The sequence below is a fragment of the Solenopsis invicta genome, chromosome 7 (genome assembly GCF_016802725.1).
Source record: "Solenopsis invicta isolate M01_SB chromosome 7, UNIL_Sinv_3.0, whole genome shotgun sequence".
Lineage (NCBI taxonomy): Eukaryota > Metazoa > Arthropoda > Insecta > Hymenoptera > Formicidae > Solenopsis > Solenopsis invicta.
Window position 1 is genome coordinate 7,098,838 of NC_052670.1, and position 15,496 is coordinate 7,114,333.

Consider the following 15,496-nt stretch of genomic DNA (forward strand, 5'->3'; position numbering starts at 1 on the left):
TCTCGTTTTTGGCCTCTTATTTCTACTTTATTACTTAAAAATTAATGTTACGAAAATAATGTATAATATATATATGAGTATTATAAAATTATTAGTGAGTTCCAAGATACATGCATTTCAATATGAATTCCGAATACGTAGTCAGTGGAAACCGTTGTATACCATTACGTTGCATCAGCCTGAATTTTCGACCTTACGCTAAGTGCAGCCTACGCGTTGCGTAAGAATGCGATGTATTAGCTGTGCAATAGCAAAAGCGGCATCCCTTTTGGTCTAATTAGATATTTAATTCCTACATGAATTAGTGGTTTGTCTTGTCGTAATTTTAATGACAGTGAAGTCGATGTCTGCCATCAATGTTCACGACAAGTTCGTTTCATCATTTACGTATAGACGACTCGATCGAACTCGAATTTTACGACCCCCGTTCATGGTACTTTCATGTCAAGCGCACAACAACCGCGATACCTGCATCCGAATGGTCTAAACCGTCATCAGACGATGCTTTTGGCGAGCGAATCAACGTTATGTTATTGAAATTTTTAAAATTACCGTGACAATTGATACATATTATTATAGAAAAGTGGTGACATGGATGTCAGTGAAAAATTTTGCGTATTTCCACCAATCGCGAATCTTTCCCAAAGTCCTAACTGTCGCGGGTCATCACGATTTGGAGCTAAGACTTGGTGATTATTAACATGTCGCGAGCGTATCGAAAGGGCGGGGGAAGAAATTTAATGATCTCCCTGTGCGGCGATGGACGAGGGTGAAAGTGTAACCGATCCCCGAGAGCTCGAAATCGAAAGTAATTTCCTCGGTCTCGCTCTTTCTCCGCCTCCTTTCTCCTTTCTACAGAAGCCCACGATCATTCTTTCTCCCTGACTGAGATCCAGGTCAAGTTCACTGCCTGTGCTCGACAGTGTCTTTCTCTCTTTCTCATTTCACTTTCTCCCCTCTCGTCACCCTGCTCTGTGCCCGTCCGCTCACTCTTTCTCTCTCTTTCTCTATCACTTTCTCTCTTCCCTGGTACACTGCTCGATCTCCGCTCTCTCCGACGCTTATGCAAGAGGCATTACACCATCGGCGGCAATTTCATTCGTACGTCGTGACTCCGACAAACGCGGTCGCAGTGAGTTATTATGTCAGTGTCAATGGCACCGATCTTGCGAGAGAAAGATCTCGATGGTTAGCGAGTACCAGGTTCGTCGTGCGCGCGGTTCGCTGAACCGAATTCCCCTCCCTTAGCGTTCGATGAGCCAAGGTGAACCAAGGTGAGTCGAACCGAGGTGGATACATCGTCTCGGATATCTCGCGCGAGTACATCGCGCATCGGGCTCCGCTGACCGGTGCTTTACGGCTACCCTCGTCTATCCGATGAACTTCTCTCCGTCGTAAATATGGACGATGCACTGTGTACGAACGTACGTACGAATAGCAGCTGAGAGAAGGGACAATGTCGGTTAACTTCCTGGACATCGTCAAGGTTTATCGCCGAGCACCCAACAATTAACGATCATCCGGTCTGAACTTTTGTATGGGAAAATTTTTGTAGGTTTTGAGGAAGAATATGATGTGAATGTCTTACAAGGACGGAAGATATAATCGGATGAATTATGTACGAAATAAACCAAAGGTCGCTACGCCGGATCGATGAATCATTTTTCGAGGTTCTTCGAAGAGAAAAATAAAACGTCATAAGACATCTTGTACCGTTAGGCTAACTTTGCATATTAATTATGTGAACATGCGTATCAGTCTTATAATCTATAAATCTTATAAATGGACCATCGATTTGCAATTAGATAAACGCGTGTAACGAATTGCTTTACATATACGTTCTTTCTAATTACATTCTTGATGAGATCATCTTTAGAATCATCCTTTCGCAGAACGTCTGCGAAACGGCTGCGTTTCTGTGGATTTTATCAACCTTCATCGATTAACGATGACACGGGGGAAAAAAGAGTCGGAGGAACGATTCACGAAGAAATAACGTTACTTCACCGTAACACACAGGAGGTATCGCATATAAAATAAAAATCGATAAAAAGAAGCGCGTTTTGCCTCACGTCAGGAATGAATGGAGGTAGAGATTCGGTGAAGATTTCACCGTAAGATTTTTTCTCGGAACGGCTGGAGAAGCGATTTTTGGTCCAGCTGTGCAAGTTTACCGTCGCGCGTGTTGATCGATGTAAAGGATTGGTAGTGAGTCAGCGGATTGAATTTCTGATGGCATTGACCAAGGTTTACGTCGAATTCGGATTACGTCGGACAAACGTAATGAACGTAACTCTATATCGTGCTTTTCACATAGTAGGTAACAATTGGGATCGCGTTAACGAAGAAAGGTTAAATGTAATCAACTCAAATATATGTGGAAAATGTCCATGACGATTTATTTTGGGAGGAGCTTAATAATTTCAAAAATTGATACTTTACATTCTCCGATTTCTTTCCTACCATTTCCCTTTCGCGTCGATATCTCTCAACTTCCGAAAGCTTGGAGGATGTGCGAGCGTCGCGAGCGAGAGACCGCACAGCAGATACACTCGCATCGACGCGCGTAGCGCGAATGCGCGTATTCGCGACGGGCGCAATTCGCCGTTTCTGCGTTTATGCGCACTCGCGCTTGCGCATCGCCGCTCCTGCGGCGCGGCGACCGACCGCGGTGCTCCTCGTCGTCCTGCTCCTCTCCGCGATTCACGGTTCGTTCGCCAATGACACCTAATACGTCCAGGACAATTCGCGCGCATCCATTCGCAAGTCGAACAGCGAGAATGCCTCTGAAGAGAAAACGCCGGACAAAAGGGATATCCTTCGATCCTGCGCCGATACCCGGGACATTACACGCGTTAGTCCTGCGAATATGCCGTTGGTGGTCGAACGCTGAGAAAAAGGGGAAGAGGGAGGACGAAAAAGAGAAAGATGAGAAGCGTGTGGAAAGAGGGGAGGAAGAGGCTGGCGCGAGCAAGTGGTAACGTGAGAGAGGAAGAGAGAGAAAGAGAGAGAGAGAGGAAACGAAATAGAGTAGGAGAGGAAGTGTGCGCGAGAGGGAGCGAGAATGGAAGAAAAAGAGAGGATGCTCTCTCCGGTGTGTAGCCTGCGGGTACACATCTCCTCGCGTTGCTCCCCCGCCAATCCGCTCGCGCGGCGTGGGGCGAGTTTAAGGTAGGGGGCCGCACGACGCGCACGGCGGCGGCGGTGGTGGCGGTGGTGCGCTGCGCTGCGCTGTGGCGGCGGCGGCGGCGGCGGCGGTGGCGGCGGCGGCGGTGGCGGCGGCGGCGGCGCGGCTGCCAAGGTATTTAAGGTACCGTGAACCGGCGGCGCACGAGTAGTTCACTTCTGTTCGGTGTGGTGTTGCGGTGATTTTGAGGGACCAGCTAAAGAGAGCGAGAGAGAAAGAGAGGACGAGAGAACGAACGAACGAGCGAGCGAGAGAGAGAGAGAGAGAGAGAGAGGGGTGAGAGAGAAGCGAGAGTAAGCTCTTACGCTCGCACACGCTTGTCGAGGGTGCGAGAGAAGAGCCCGGGCTCCCTTTCAAAAACGCTCGTCGCATCGCGGCTCCGGAGCAAACACGTAGTTTGACGTAAATCTACGGTAGATTCGCGTCCGACACGGTGCAAAGTAACTAACTAAATCGACCGTGCATCGAGAGGGGATCACGTCGCCGCATCGAGCCGTCAGGGTCGTCCGCCGTCGACGACCGTGCTGGATAGGTAAGTGATCGTGAAGAGTACTTAGTGCCGGTCTTCATCTCGGCCGGCCGCTGAGGGTGGATAAGTGATGATGCGGGTTGGTCGCGCCTCCTTCAATAACACCAAGTGATCAAGATCAGTGATTCGGTTGCACACTGCTGTGACGGGTCGCAATAACGACATGATATCGTCGCGATCGTTGTCGTCGTCGCGTCGTCGTCGTCGTCGTCGTCGTCGTTGTCGTTCTCGTCGTTGTCGTCGTTGACGTCGTCTCATCGCCATGAATTTTATGAACTGTGATGAGATGTGACACCACACCACCAAGAGAATGTCTCGATTCTCAAGTGAATCCCATGCGAAAGGAGAGATTTACAAATTGACACGAAAATTCGGATATTCTGTTTTGCGAGAAGGAGTAAGAGTGAAGTAACTCTGTTGCATGAGGAAATCTTTCTGCGCTTTGTGTTGCCGGTGATAAGAATTCGTTTATCATGCATGATTGATTTGTCTTAGAAAATATGTATATAAGTTTTTACGATGATTAAAAAAGAGGTCACTTATTTTTGACAGCGAATCTTTAGATATTTATAAAAAATGTTTTTTTTTTACTTTTTACCAAATATTTTCATTGATTTTGTTGTAAACATGGATCACAAAATGTTAATTAATTTTCTTTTAAATACATAATTACGGTTGTTTCGTTAACGTATAATCAATAAGAAACGATCGACCAATTAGTAATTCATATAAATTGATCGCCGCGTATCTTAAATGAATAAGGAAAGATTAAGGGTGAGAGAACGATCACAAGGATAATTTCTTCTCTCACAATTCGCGTGAAAATGGACCGAGAGTTGAGCCAAAAAGAGCCGGTCCGTATTGTCTAAATAATTCAAGGCGGCGTACAATAAGTATGCGTGTCGACTTGCAGCCAGTAAAGGATAGTCGGACGTGCACGAACACTTCGTACAATTAAGAAACAATGTTTGAATACCGAGCCAAACATCGCCAATGCGTGAATACCAAGGAGGCCTTCCTTCCAATCTGGAGAACACGCAGGAACACCTTAGGTATTCGCGATATCCGGAAGTTTATAAAGTAGTCGGCGAAACGGTATGAGGAGAGCAACAAACTTACAATCTCGGACGTTACATGCGATATAATCAAAATAAATTACATTTTGCACTCAATTTGTATTCACGCGGGATTAATTGCAAATTATTCTGGTAAAACTTAGAAAATCGACGTAAAGATCTTGAAAAAAAATTTTTTCGAAACGCCATCGAAGCCCTCGCAGTGCTTCTACGCGAGATTAAGAACCGAAAGTATATCGATTTTTCTAAACGACAACTTGTCGGAGAGAATTTAAAATAGGCCGCGCGGTCCTACATAATGAGTCACAGAAATACTGGGGATCGGAATAATAGTCCCGTGCGAGAAGGCGACCGTAACAGACACGAAAAATGCAAACTAGTGGAATCTACGACAACCTCCCTTCTCTCTTTGTATCCGTCGGAGCAAACTGCTCCGACGTTCTTTCCGATGATGACGGAGAGACAGAGAGAAAGAGAGAAACGTGTGTGAATAAACGGGACATTCTTGCGGTGGATCGAATTCTCCTCTCAATCTCATGGAAACCATGGCGGCGACGACGATGACGATTACGGCGACGACAACGATCGGAAATTCTGCATGACGCGGCGCCTCGCGCTCGCGCTCGAGCACGTGCAACCGCTGCTGCTGTTACGTTCGCGGTCGATTGTTGCTATTTTCCTGACGGCGCGCGTTGCGATCACGTCGTTCGCGAAGCAATCTTGTTCCACGCAAAAACGAACGGTCGGCAAATCCGTCACGGTCGACGTGCGTCCGATAGCTCGCCTATCGCGTAACGATCAACGGGCGTGATATATTAAATCGCCTTTCAACGGAAACGCGAGGTTTCCGATGAACAGTTAACTCTGCATATCGACCGTAATAACGCTGCGATCTTCGCAGTCAAGTGCGATGTTGCGTTTTAATGCACAATACTAGTTAGGAGGCTTACACGTTCGCGTCGCTACCGTATTAACGCTCAACGTTAAAAGAAACGTTTCTCTCACGGTTTTATTTTCTTCCTTCGCTCTTCTTTTCTTAACATCATGATTAATCGTTATATAATTTAAAAATACACATTGTATTATTTATAAGCTAGCGTATGAAGTTCGTAATAAGCTTTTTCTATCCTATTAGGTGATCATTCGACCTTCGATCATTTTTATTTGAAATTCAGTCATTAAACTGTTGACTTAATTGATTAAAGATTAAGAAGTTGTGCGGAGTTCTAACGCGTCCAAGCGAATTTTTCTTGTAAGAAAAATGAGTTTCCGCAGAATCTGTGCGTAAAGAAAAATACCGGGAATACGCTAACAAAGTACTCATTATTGAACGTTAATTAGCAAGATCAACCTGTGTCCACAACGATGCTCGCGCGCTTGTTAGGTAGAACGACGAAAATGAAACGTGGTAATGGAGTGTAAATAAGAATCGTGTCTCGGCAGACACGCGATCTAGGAAGGGCAATAACCGGAAAGAGAGAGAGAGAGAGAGAGAGAGAGAGAGAGAGAGAGTCCAAAGTTTGTTGGTCCACAGGTAGACTGTGAGAGCGTCCTTAAGTCGCTGAATGATTATTTTGAGATCAACCCAACCTGCTGTGCTCGCACAACTTCTTGATAGGACATTCGCCGTTTTCTTTCTGCAACAGTACTGTTATCCACATTCCCAATGCGTTGACTAAGATTTTGCTCTGGTGCAGATTTTTTCTGTATATTATAAATTTTTTTTTATTTCCATTTTTATAACTAACACTTGATTGCTTTATTCTGATGAGTGTTATTTTCATTCGATAAATTTTTCTTTTAAATTAATTTTTTTCGTTTTTTTATCTACATTATATTTGATTATAAAAAAATCATGTTTTACGAAGTATAAATAATAATTTGTAAAATCGAAGTTTGTGGAATAAATCAACGATTTTTTCGTCAGATTAATAGAAAAGGATAAAGCAAACTATTACATCAAAAATCTTAAAGTTCTTACGATATTAAATGCTTCGTGAAATGTGTCGTACATGTCTTCATTCAGATCCGTTTTAGAGCATCGCTTGACCGAGCGCTCGAATCGCACGGATATTCACGAAACGGTAAAAACGAGAGAGAGGCGAACGGTGTGTGTCGAAGCAATGTATTCGTCATGAGCACACGCTACAATAAGTTTCAAAAGGACGAGGCGCGTGTCGGATCGTCGCCGCCGCCGGACTTTGAATGACGACGGACGCTTCACGTGACTCTCAAAGCGATCGATCGACGAGCGTATTGAGCCGATAATCTTTCCGATAAACAGTGTTGCGGATAAAAAAAAAGAACAATAGCGGGAGACGCTTCGACGGCCGTCGGCCTCCGGTTATAAAAGAACAGCGCGTTACAAACAACGTGTATAAAAATACCGAGTACATCTATAGGCTCGCTCCTCTAGCGCGTGAAATGAGCTCGCGGATTCAATCGAACGCATCAATTCTTCGGTCACGTAGGACAATACCGTAGATGTCGGATGGTTTTAGCGATACTTTGGGAAATCGATCCAAGTCCTGGGACGTTGACCCGCGCGCTGCAGACGAGACGAAATAGGAACGTGCGAAAATATCATTTGGAAATTTCGTATCGTAAAATGCATTCCGTGTGTATTTCCGATCGATAAATCGAGTTGGACTTTCAGTCGTGAAATATGGATAATAAATTATCGGCTTTCTGTTATCCGCGCAACGAGGTGTGACACCGCTCCAGACACGCAAGAATTTCGAGCATCACGTACGAGAGCCGTGCTCTATCGGCTGTCGCGGTATCACAAACGCGACAGAAATTTCTGCTTCTAGTACGTTCGCGAACGCCATTAAATATTATTACGCGAAACACTCGTTCATTCTTCTCGACGTTTATCGAACGTATTTTTCCTTTTTATTTCGCACGCCAAAAGTAGCACGTCCGAATGGTTTCTCTCTCGTCCGATCGAAGCATCGCGAATTTGTCTGTTCGATCGAGTATATTTTTTATTCCGCACGTGTTCGATCGTACTTCGATATCCAATGCTGTTTATGACTTCTGTCCGGTAACCAGCCGTGTACCCGATAAAAATCGGCTACTCGGTCTCGGTGAGATCGGAGGGAATTTCAATGCGCGCACGAATCGTCCCCACGCCACCTTGGGACTCGTCCCACGTATAGTGCACGACCTCACGAACGGTTTTCAGAACGCTAATCGGCATACAGGCGTGGTCTGATTTCCCAGTCCACTTAATACCACGTTTCACGATTCTCCTGGGATTATGATAAAGTTAAATAATACGTAATTAATATTAAATTATGAAACATAATGCGAGATTATGTTGCAATAAAATGTATGAAAGAAAATATGAGAAAAAGTGTTGTAATGGAAAATTTTAAGCTTTTATTTTTTTTTGTTTATCGGTTTTATTACATAAAATTATTCTACAATATGCTAATTGTGGAAAAATCCATTATAGGAAAAAGAATAATTTAGATTCTAATTGGGAATATATTAAATATATAATTTAAAGATATTACATAAAACCATAATATGTATCTATATGCATGTACTGATTAACCGAAATACAATCTAAAGAATTAGAGTATTAAATTCTACCACACATTATAACGTATTGTTTTTGAACGAAGTAAGTACAAGATAGGTGGACGTAAATGCCATATTAAGTGAAGAGTCGTATCGCTCCAAAAATTACGTACAGTCAAACTCGATTAGACGCGGTCGACAATTTGAAACATTTTGAACATTTCTTTATTTTGGGATAAACCAAAATAAATAATGAGAGAAATGAGTTTGTTATTAGAACAAAAATGATTTGTTATGTAATGATTTGATAAGAAAGCGAATCGATCCGTTACTATTGCGAATCATCTCTCATCATTTGTCACTGTAACAAACAGTACACTGTTTACGATACAAAGCACATTTGTTCCAGTATATTTGTTGTGGATATCAAATGTACTGCTATTATAACTTGTAATGTCAGTAACAACAAATGTAATTCGTTTGGCTAACAAATGAAGCTATCGCGCCGTTTATGTATTATATTATCTTAGATAATAATTCAAAAGTAATAAATCGTATTCGTTTTCGGTACCGATACATTTGCTATCACTATACGTATATTCACAAATAAAACTTTTTACAGACACTGGTCATTTGTTGAATTAACAAAACGTTTTTTTCTCAGTGTAAAGTAATCTAATTTGCATTGCAGGTTTTAGGTTTTTTTTTTTATTATTTAGCATACCTGCACCGTTGACCTAGTTCCGCTAATAATGTAGGAGTACCTGTCGGCCGGTGCGTCGACAGGTCGACCGTCGGAATTGTCACCGGTAACTGGTCGGTGACCTGTCTGCGTCTCTCTTCTTCGCGACACACGCCTCTCCGTTCCTTCTTCCTCGGCCTATCCTTTCTCTTCGTGAATCAGCATGCAAACAGGGACAGGAACAGGTCGCGAATACGAGTGCACGCGAATCGCCGATGACTTTTCCACCAAATAATTCGTAACATCCGCGTCGACCTAGTGGCGATAAATTATGGACGGGACGACAGCGTGGATAGACAGCGCAGGTATATTGCTACCGAGCATACTAACGAATACTACATAACCGAGATATGGGCCGATATACTATGTGGATCGTCGTGTTAGCCTGCTAGCAGGTTGCCGCCGGTGTGTCCGCTCATATCGCGCACGATTACTCTCTCACGACTGTACTTGCTAGAGGTGGGTTAACGTCTGCCCGATATCGAGAATTAATCTCCATTGGTAATCGGTTTCTTGTACGGTAACGGTAAATTATCCATCCAGGCGCTCAGCCACTGTGTGCCCTCGCTGCTCACTGTTCTTCGTTAGCGTCGTACGGTTTGTAATTAGCCAGCTAATTCGCCGTGTGGCAAGGCGATCGCGTTATCGCGCGACGTTCGATACGCGCGAGCACCCTGAAGAAATACACGAAAAGGAGGAAAAAAAAGTACAAATTTAACCTGAAAAAGTAGAGCGTGACTGTGACGCACGGGAAATCCCCGCGAAGCGCTGTCACTTCTAAACACTCGTGGTCCTCGCTTACTCACAACTTCCTACGATTGTTGTCAGAATATTCGCACGATTATCCCTTGCGAGGCAACCGAGATAGATATCCCGGAGAGCGAGCTAATCGAAAATGATGTAATGTTCGGTCACGTTCTATTTTCTTCGGTAACAACTCACCATTTACAGATTGAAAATGAGAAACTCGTCAAGTTTCTTTCATTAAGTTTCAGAGGAATAGGTACAGATAAAAGAGTATTATCCGTGGTTTAATTAAAGAGATGGGAGAGACGAACAATAATATTTTCGTAAGGGAAGGGCAATTCCGAATTTGTCAAAGAACCGATTATTTAACTTAATAATATCATTTGAATAAATTTCTCCTTACTGTCGATTACCACTGCTGATAGTTCTCGTGACCTTTGACGAAGATATTTGCGACGTTCTTGCGTTTGAAGCTTATCGGAATCATTTGTCTTCGACGAAGGGAAAGGGCCTTCAAGGGCTTTGAAGGGCCTTTGCTACAACCCCTTACTTTTAACCTTCTTGAGCGATTGCTCGTTCCCGCGGAAAAGGGAACTGTCGCCTAACGAGCAGAATCGTTAATCGTTCGCGGTATATAGGCGAAAGTCGCTCGATCGTGAAGAACGAACTCTGAAACTTGTGGCGCTGGTACCCTCGATTTATCTATTCTGGTACGCGACGAAGCCACGACCGTTGTTGCGCGTGATGGCCATTCCGAGATTAATAACGTCGAAGAATCTCACCTTCTCATTCTGCCTCTCATTGGCGAGAGGAGCCTCCACGGTTTCGCCGACTCTTTCCTCCCCGCCGCGCCGCGGCGGATGACGAAGAAAGAGCGGAGAGGAAAGAGAAAAGAAGAAAAAAAGGACGAGGAAAAGGGGGCAAGGAAAGAGAAGGGCGAGGAGGAAAGGAGAGGGAGCAACGGGAGGAAACGCCGGCCTAGTGGAACACGATCTTACCTTGATGAAGACCATTTACGGAGTCTTGTAATAAGATAGTAACAGACTGCGGCTCCTCCTCGATCGTTCTATCTCGAACGTATGAAGAATAGCAGCTCGCCTTCTTCTCTCGTTTCCTTGTCCTTCGCCGCGCGCTACGCCGCATGTCCATCGACCTGTTCACTCATTCTCTCTATCCCATTTGTTTTCTTCTATTTCGTTTCGTTTCGCTACATTTTCTAGCCTTTCCCCGAGTAGACCGAGTCCAGCTGACGGCCGCAGAGCGCGCAATGCCGGCTGGCACTCGATGGGGTTTCCGTGGCTCGGAAGGATATTGAAGTAGAAAGGTTTGCGAGAGAGAGAGAGAGAGAGAGAGACTTCCGGGTCTCGATGGATCGTCGTCGTGGAGGGCGACGCGAGACTCGACTCCGAGATGCCGAACCTCATCGCGCTGATTCAAACGCTGCTATATCACTGTAATTGGTCTGTTTTCAATTGCAGGCACGCACTTGGTAACCGTAGGTACATATCGCAGCAATGATCCCTCGTCATAATTGAGGCTCATTGAGGCATATACCTAGCGATTGCTCGAGCTCGTAACATTAGATTGTCCGATCTTCTGCGATATCGGCGCAATCGTCATAAGGATACGAATCCTCCACAATGATCGTTAAATCATCCGGGATATATCTTCAGCAATGATAGACATCGAGCATACTTTCGATTATTTTTATGAGAACGTGATATGGATTTAATTTTCTTCGTTATTAGCATATTGAGTAGCCAAGTCAGCACGGTAGCATCAGTGGGACAAGGACTGACCGAGATAAAACAGTCTGTCACGAAGCATCCGTGCTACTTTGCGCCTGTAACTTAACAACGTGCCGTTTCGTGGGTGTCCCCTGCGGCGATTATCGTCGTTCCAAGGCTGACAGCGTACGAGCCTCGTCGACAGGATTTGTCGTCCCGCGAGCCCGCCTCGGAGCTATGGGCCCACAACCGCGGCGGCCAGAAGTCGGCGGAGATAGTATCTCGCGTCTACACCGAGTAAGACAACTCCACTGCGGCAACTGGCGCTGGGTAGTTGCTCCTCGTGGTCCGCGTGGCCTCGCATCCGGTTCGTTACATTATTTCCCGTGCGCCTTGTCCCCCGGACAAGGTGATCTTTACTGGCGTGTAGCCGGGTGCATTGGCAGCCTCTCTACTGCACTATTTATTTATACAGAGAGAAGCGAAGGTGTTCCCCTGCACCTGGGCATAGGTCACCATGACGTTCCGTTGTATGCCCCTTGAGCACGAGCCGTGCATGGTCGTCACGCTCTTTTACTTCATCGATCCTTCAACACTTGAGGTTGCATACGTGCTTGTATCTTTGAACACGAAAGCTCGATTCACGAGAAACTTCTCGTCAAGCTGATGCTTAATTATTTTCGTTTTTATAATGAAAGGAAAATTGCTTGCTCTTGCGAATGTTGATTATGTCACTTGTTCTTACTGTCATTGTAAAATCTTATTTGCTGCATTTGCGATAGTAAAATAAATCTTATTTATATTAAAGGGGAGCAGAAAAAGAGAATAATATAATGACATAAACGATCGAAGTATAAAAGAATGGTGCGAAATGATATCTTGAAAAGTAATTAAATCTTCCGTTATGTAATCAGAGATTCGCATTTTAGAAAAGTTAATAAAAGTCGCGACACGTTCTTCGGACTATCGCGCGCGCACACACACACACACACACACACACACACACACACACACACACACACACACACACACACACACACACACACACACACACACACACACACACACACACACACACACACACACACACACACACACACACACACACACACACACACACACACACACACACACACACACACACACACACACACACACACACACACACACACACACACACACAAACACACACACGTAAGCGCTTCCTAGAAGTTAAGAATCGTCCTGCACTTCCTTGTACTAGTTTCCTAGTCGGGACGTCGTGTTGGTCGATCTGGAAATCTCGTATAAGAAATCACTATCGTGACTCGCTAAGGCCATCGAGCGTGTTACTTCGGTAAAGCTCAGGTAGGCACAGATGCGCGTGTCTCCTCCTGGCAGGGGGAACGGAATCACCGTTTCTTCAAACGCGCCTTCTGCCCTCGCGCTGTCCCGTCATTATGGTTCCTTCACCTCGGCATAACGCGGAAATCTGCGCGGCGAGGTCACCCTTCGTGGGGATTTTCCGAATCATTTGCCGTAATAGTATTCGACAAATCCATAATTATAATGTTCTCGTAAATTTCTTGCTGAGCAGGCGCGCTTTATCAAATCCCCGCAATCTGCAATGAAAAAGGATGGAGGAAGGAAGGAAGGAAGGAAGACGTTTGTCGGCGCTGAATACACTTCCACTGTGCGGCTGAAATCCGAAAGACTTTCCCATGGCACATTGGTGTTTGCCCAACGTCGATTCCCCGCTAAGTGGCATGGCACCCCCCGACTTGTTAAAGGACTCTGCTTTTCCGGTTCATACGGTACACGACACACTCCGCGCTGCCGCGCCGCGCCACGCCACGCCGCGCCCAAAGCAAACTCGGCTGTGTTTCAGAGATTCCGTGTAAACGTAAGGCAAACAGCGATGAACGCCTTTGCGTCAGCGATGAACACCAACTTGGAGAGTTTCCCGATGTGTACACAGGCACATCGAGGACGAAGGAAAGACTCCTGCTCCCACGCGCGGCTCGACGCGACGCGGCGCGGCGCGACGACTCGCTCGCCGTCGCGTCGCGTCGCGTCGTCCGTCTCGTTCGCGTTCGTCGCGGCCAGACACGCTGTTATGACAGCTATTATTATTGTAATTACTTCAGGACCCTTATATACACGCGATGCACAGCGCGACGTATTTGCATGAGATTCTGCGCTTCTGCTGGGCGTAACCAGCATGCCGGGATAGGCTGTGTTTAAGGGAGGTAGCGGGATAAGAGAGGTATTATCTTAAAAGCTGGCCGCACTTATAACGACAGCGGATTCCATACGAAATGTAACCAGATTTCCACATCTCTCTGTGCCTGAGAATATTAATTACGAATACTCGAAAAATATATCGGATAAGCCGATACGCTATATACGATTGGCTATGCGGGAGCCCGTGAATTTGCTCGTCTGGAAAATTATCACGGTAATAACCATAGGCGCGTCCGGCTCGCGGGCGGCTTTTACTATTTTCTTGAGAATTATGGGACGCGCTCCATGGAGCCCGTATGCTTCGCATCGCGACGTTATCGACATCTGCTGATAATTATCGCACCGTACAGAAAAGACATGTTTATGTCACGTCGGCTCATTATATTTGGCAATTACTTGCCACATAAATCAGAGGTATACGTACGCGACCGACAATTTCCGCATTCGATCCCACGGCGCGAGCGTGTCGGCAAATATTTGCGATTACTTACCCGCGGTCATTCGCGCTTCATGTTCCTCGGTACTTTTTCCGTTTCGCTCTCTCCCACTATATTTTGCTGAGATTCGAGGAGATGTTAAGATAGTCCCGAGAGTGCTATAAGATAATCCACTCCGTGCTCGGAACAATCGACATTCGAAAGCTATGCATATTCGATGAATGTTGAATGAGAATGAACGACCGTGCGAGCTTGTCGTTCCGCAGAGTGCACGCATTACGTAACGTCGCGATTAAAGTAACATCCGGAAAAAAATTATTTTACGTACACATGTATTTATAAAAATATCATAAAATAGTAGAGCACTTATAAAGTGAATTCTTTCTTTCGGAGTACATATATTCGCATATTCCGTACGCGTCATCTAATCTAAATGAATGACGACGGCGAATTCCTTCGATAGCGATGGGATGCCACCGACGATCCTATTTACATATACCTAATTTGTCTCATTTTTGCTCGAGAGACAATTATCATACTATTATGCCACGCCACGTTATTTGGAGCGATTCGCGATCCCGTCGACTGGACCCCGCGGCAGAGCTTCTCATTTGATAGGTGCGAAATGATGCACCTAACCACAGAGAGGCGTCACGCGATGAATTGATGGTATAGCGAGTTGGGCGATCTGGCGATGAAAGCTCGCGCGCGTAGAGAGCACCTTCATCGTGCGTTGGAATACCGAGCAGCCGCGGCGTCGGCATCTCCCGCCTGGATACGCCAAAGGACGGGGAATGTCGGTACCGCTAGTTTGCATAATAATTAATCACCGGTGCTCCTCATAACGGGCGATTTCCGCCGCTCCTTGAGATTGTAGTTAGTCTACGCCAACCAATAATATCGCGGCGGCGGCGGCGGCGGTGGATAGCGGACGAACCGGCTCTTAGCGAAAACGCGAACAACGGAGGAAGGAAGAGAAAGATTCCTCTGCATCGACAGCCGGCGCAGGAATAATCAAGCATTAACCAGCAGTTAATCCGTGCAGCGTTCGATTAGGCTCGGGGATGATCCCCGTCATCTCTGAAAGGAAATCGGCGAACGATTAACAGAACGGAAAGATAGCCGACACGCAACGTCTCGCGCGAAATTGCGCTCCCTTTATTCGCGAAGCGCCCGGGCACGTTCGATTTTTCTCGAGAGGAATAAGAATGAAGATGAGAAAGGATACCAGTTTGCTTTTTCGTGCCTTAGCTCGAAGCTCAAAATGTACGTGCACATGTTAAACTAATGCGCTTTATGG

The 15,496-nt window shown here is 45.6% G+C and overlaps 1 protein-coding gene across 1 annotated transcript in view; it reads left to right on the top strand.

Annotated features, from left to right (window-relative positions):
• The first annotated feature begins 3,321 nt into the window (after positions 1–3,321).
• Positions 3,322–15,496, top strand: part of LOC105205403 (titin) — a 41,210-nt gene continuing 29,035 nt past the window's right edge. Inside the window, exon 1 of the mRNA XM_011174768.3 lies at positions 3,322–3,719. The gene's annotated coding sequence lies outside the window, so the exon portion shown is untranslated. The remainder of the gene's footprint in view (positions 3,720–15,496) is intronic.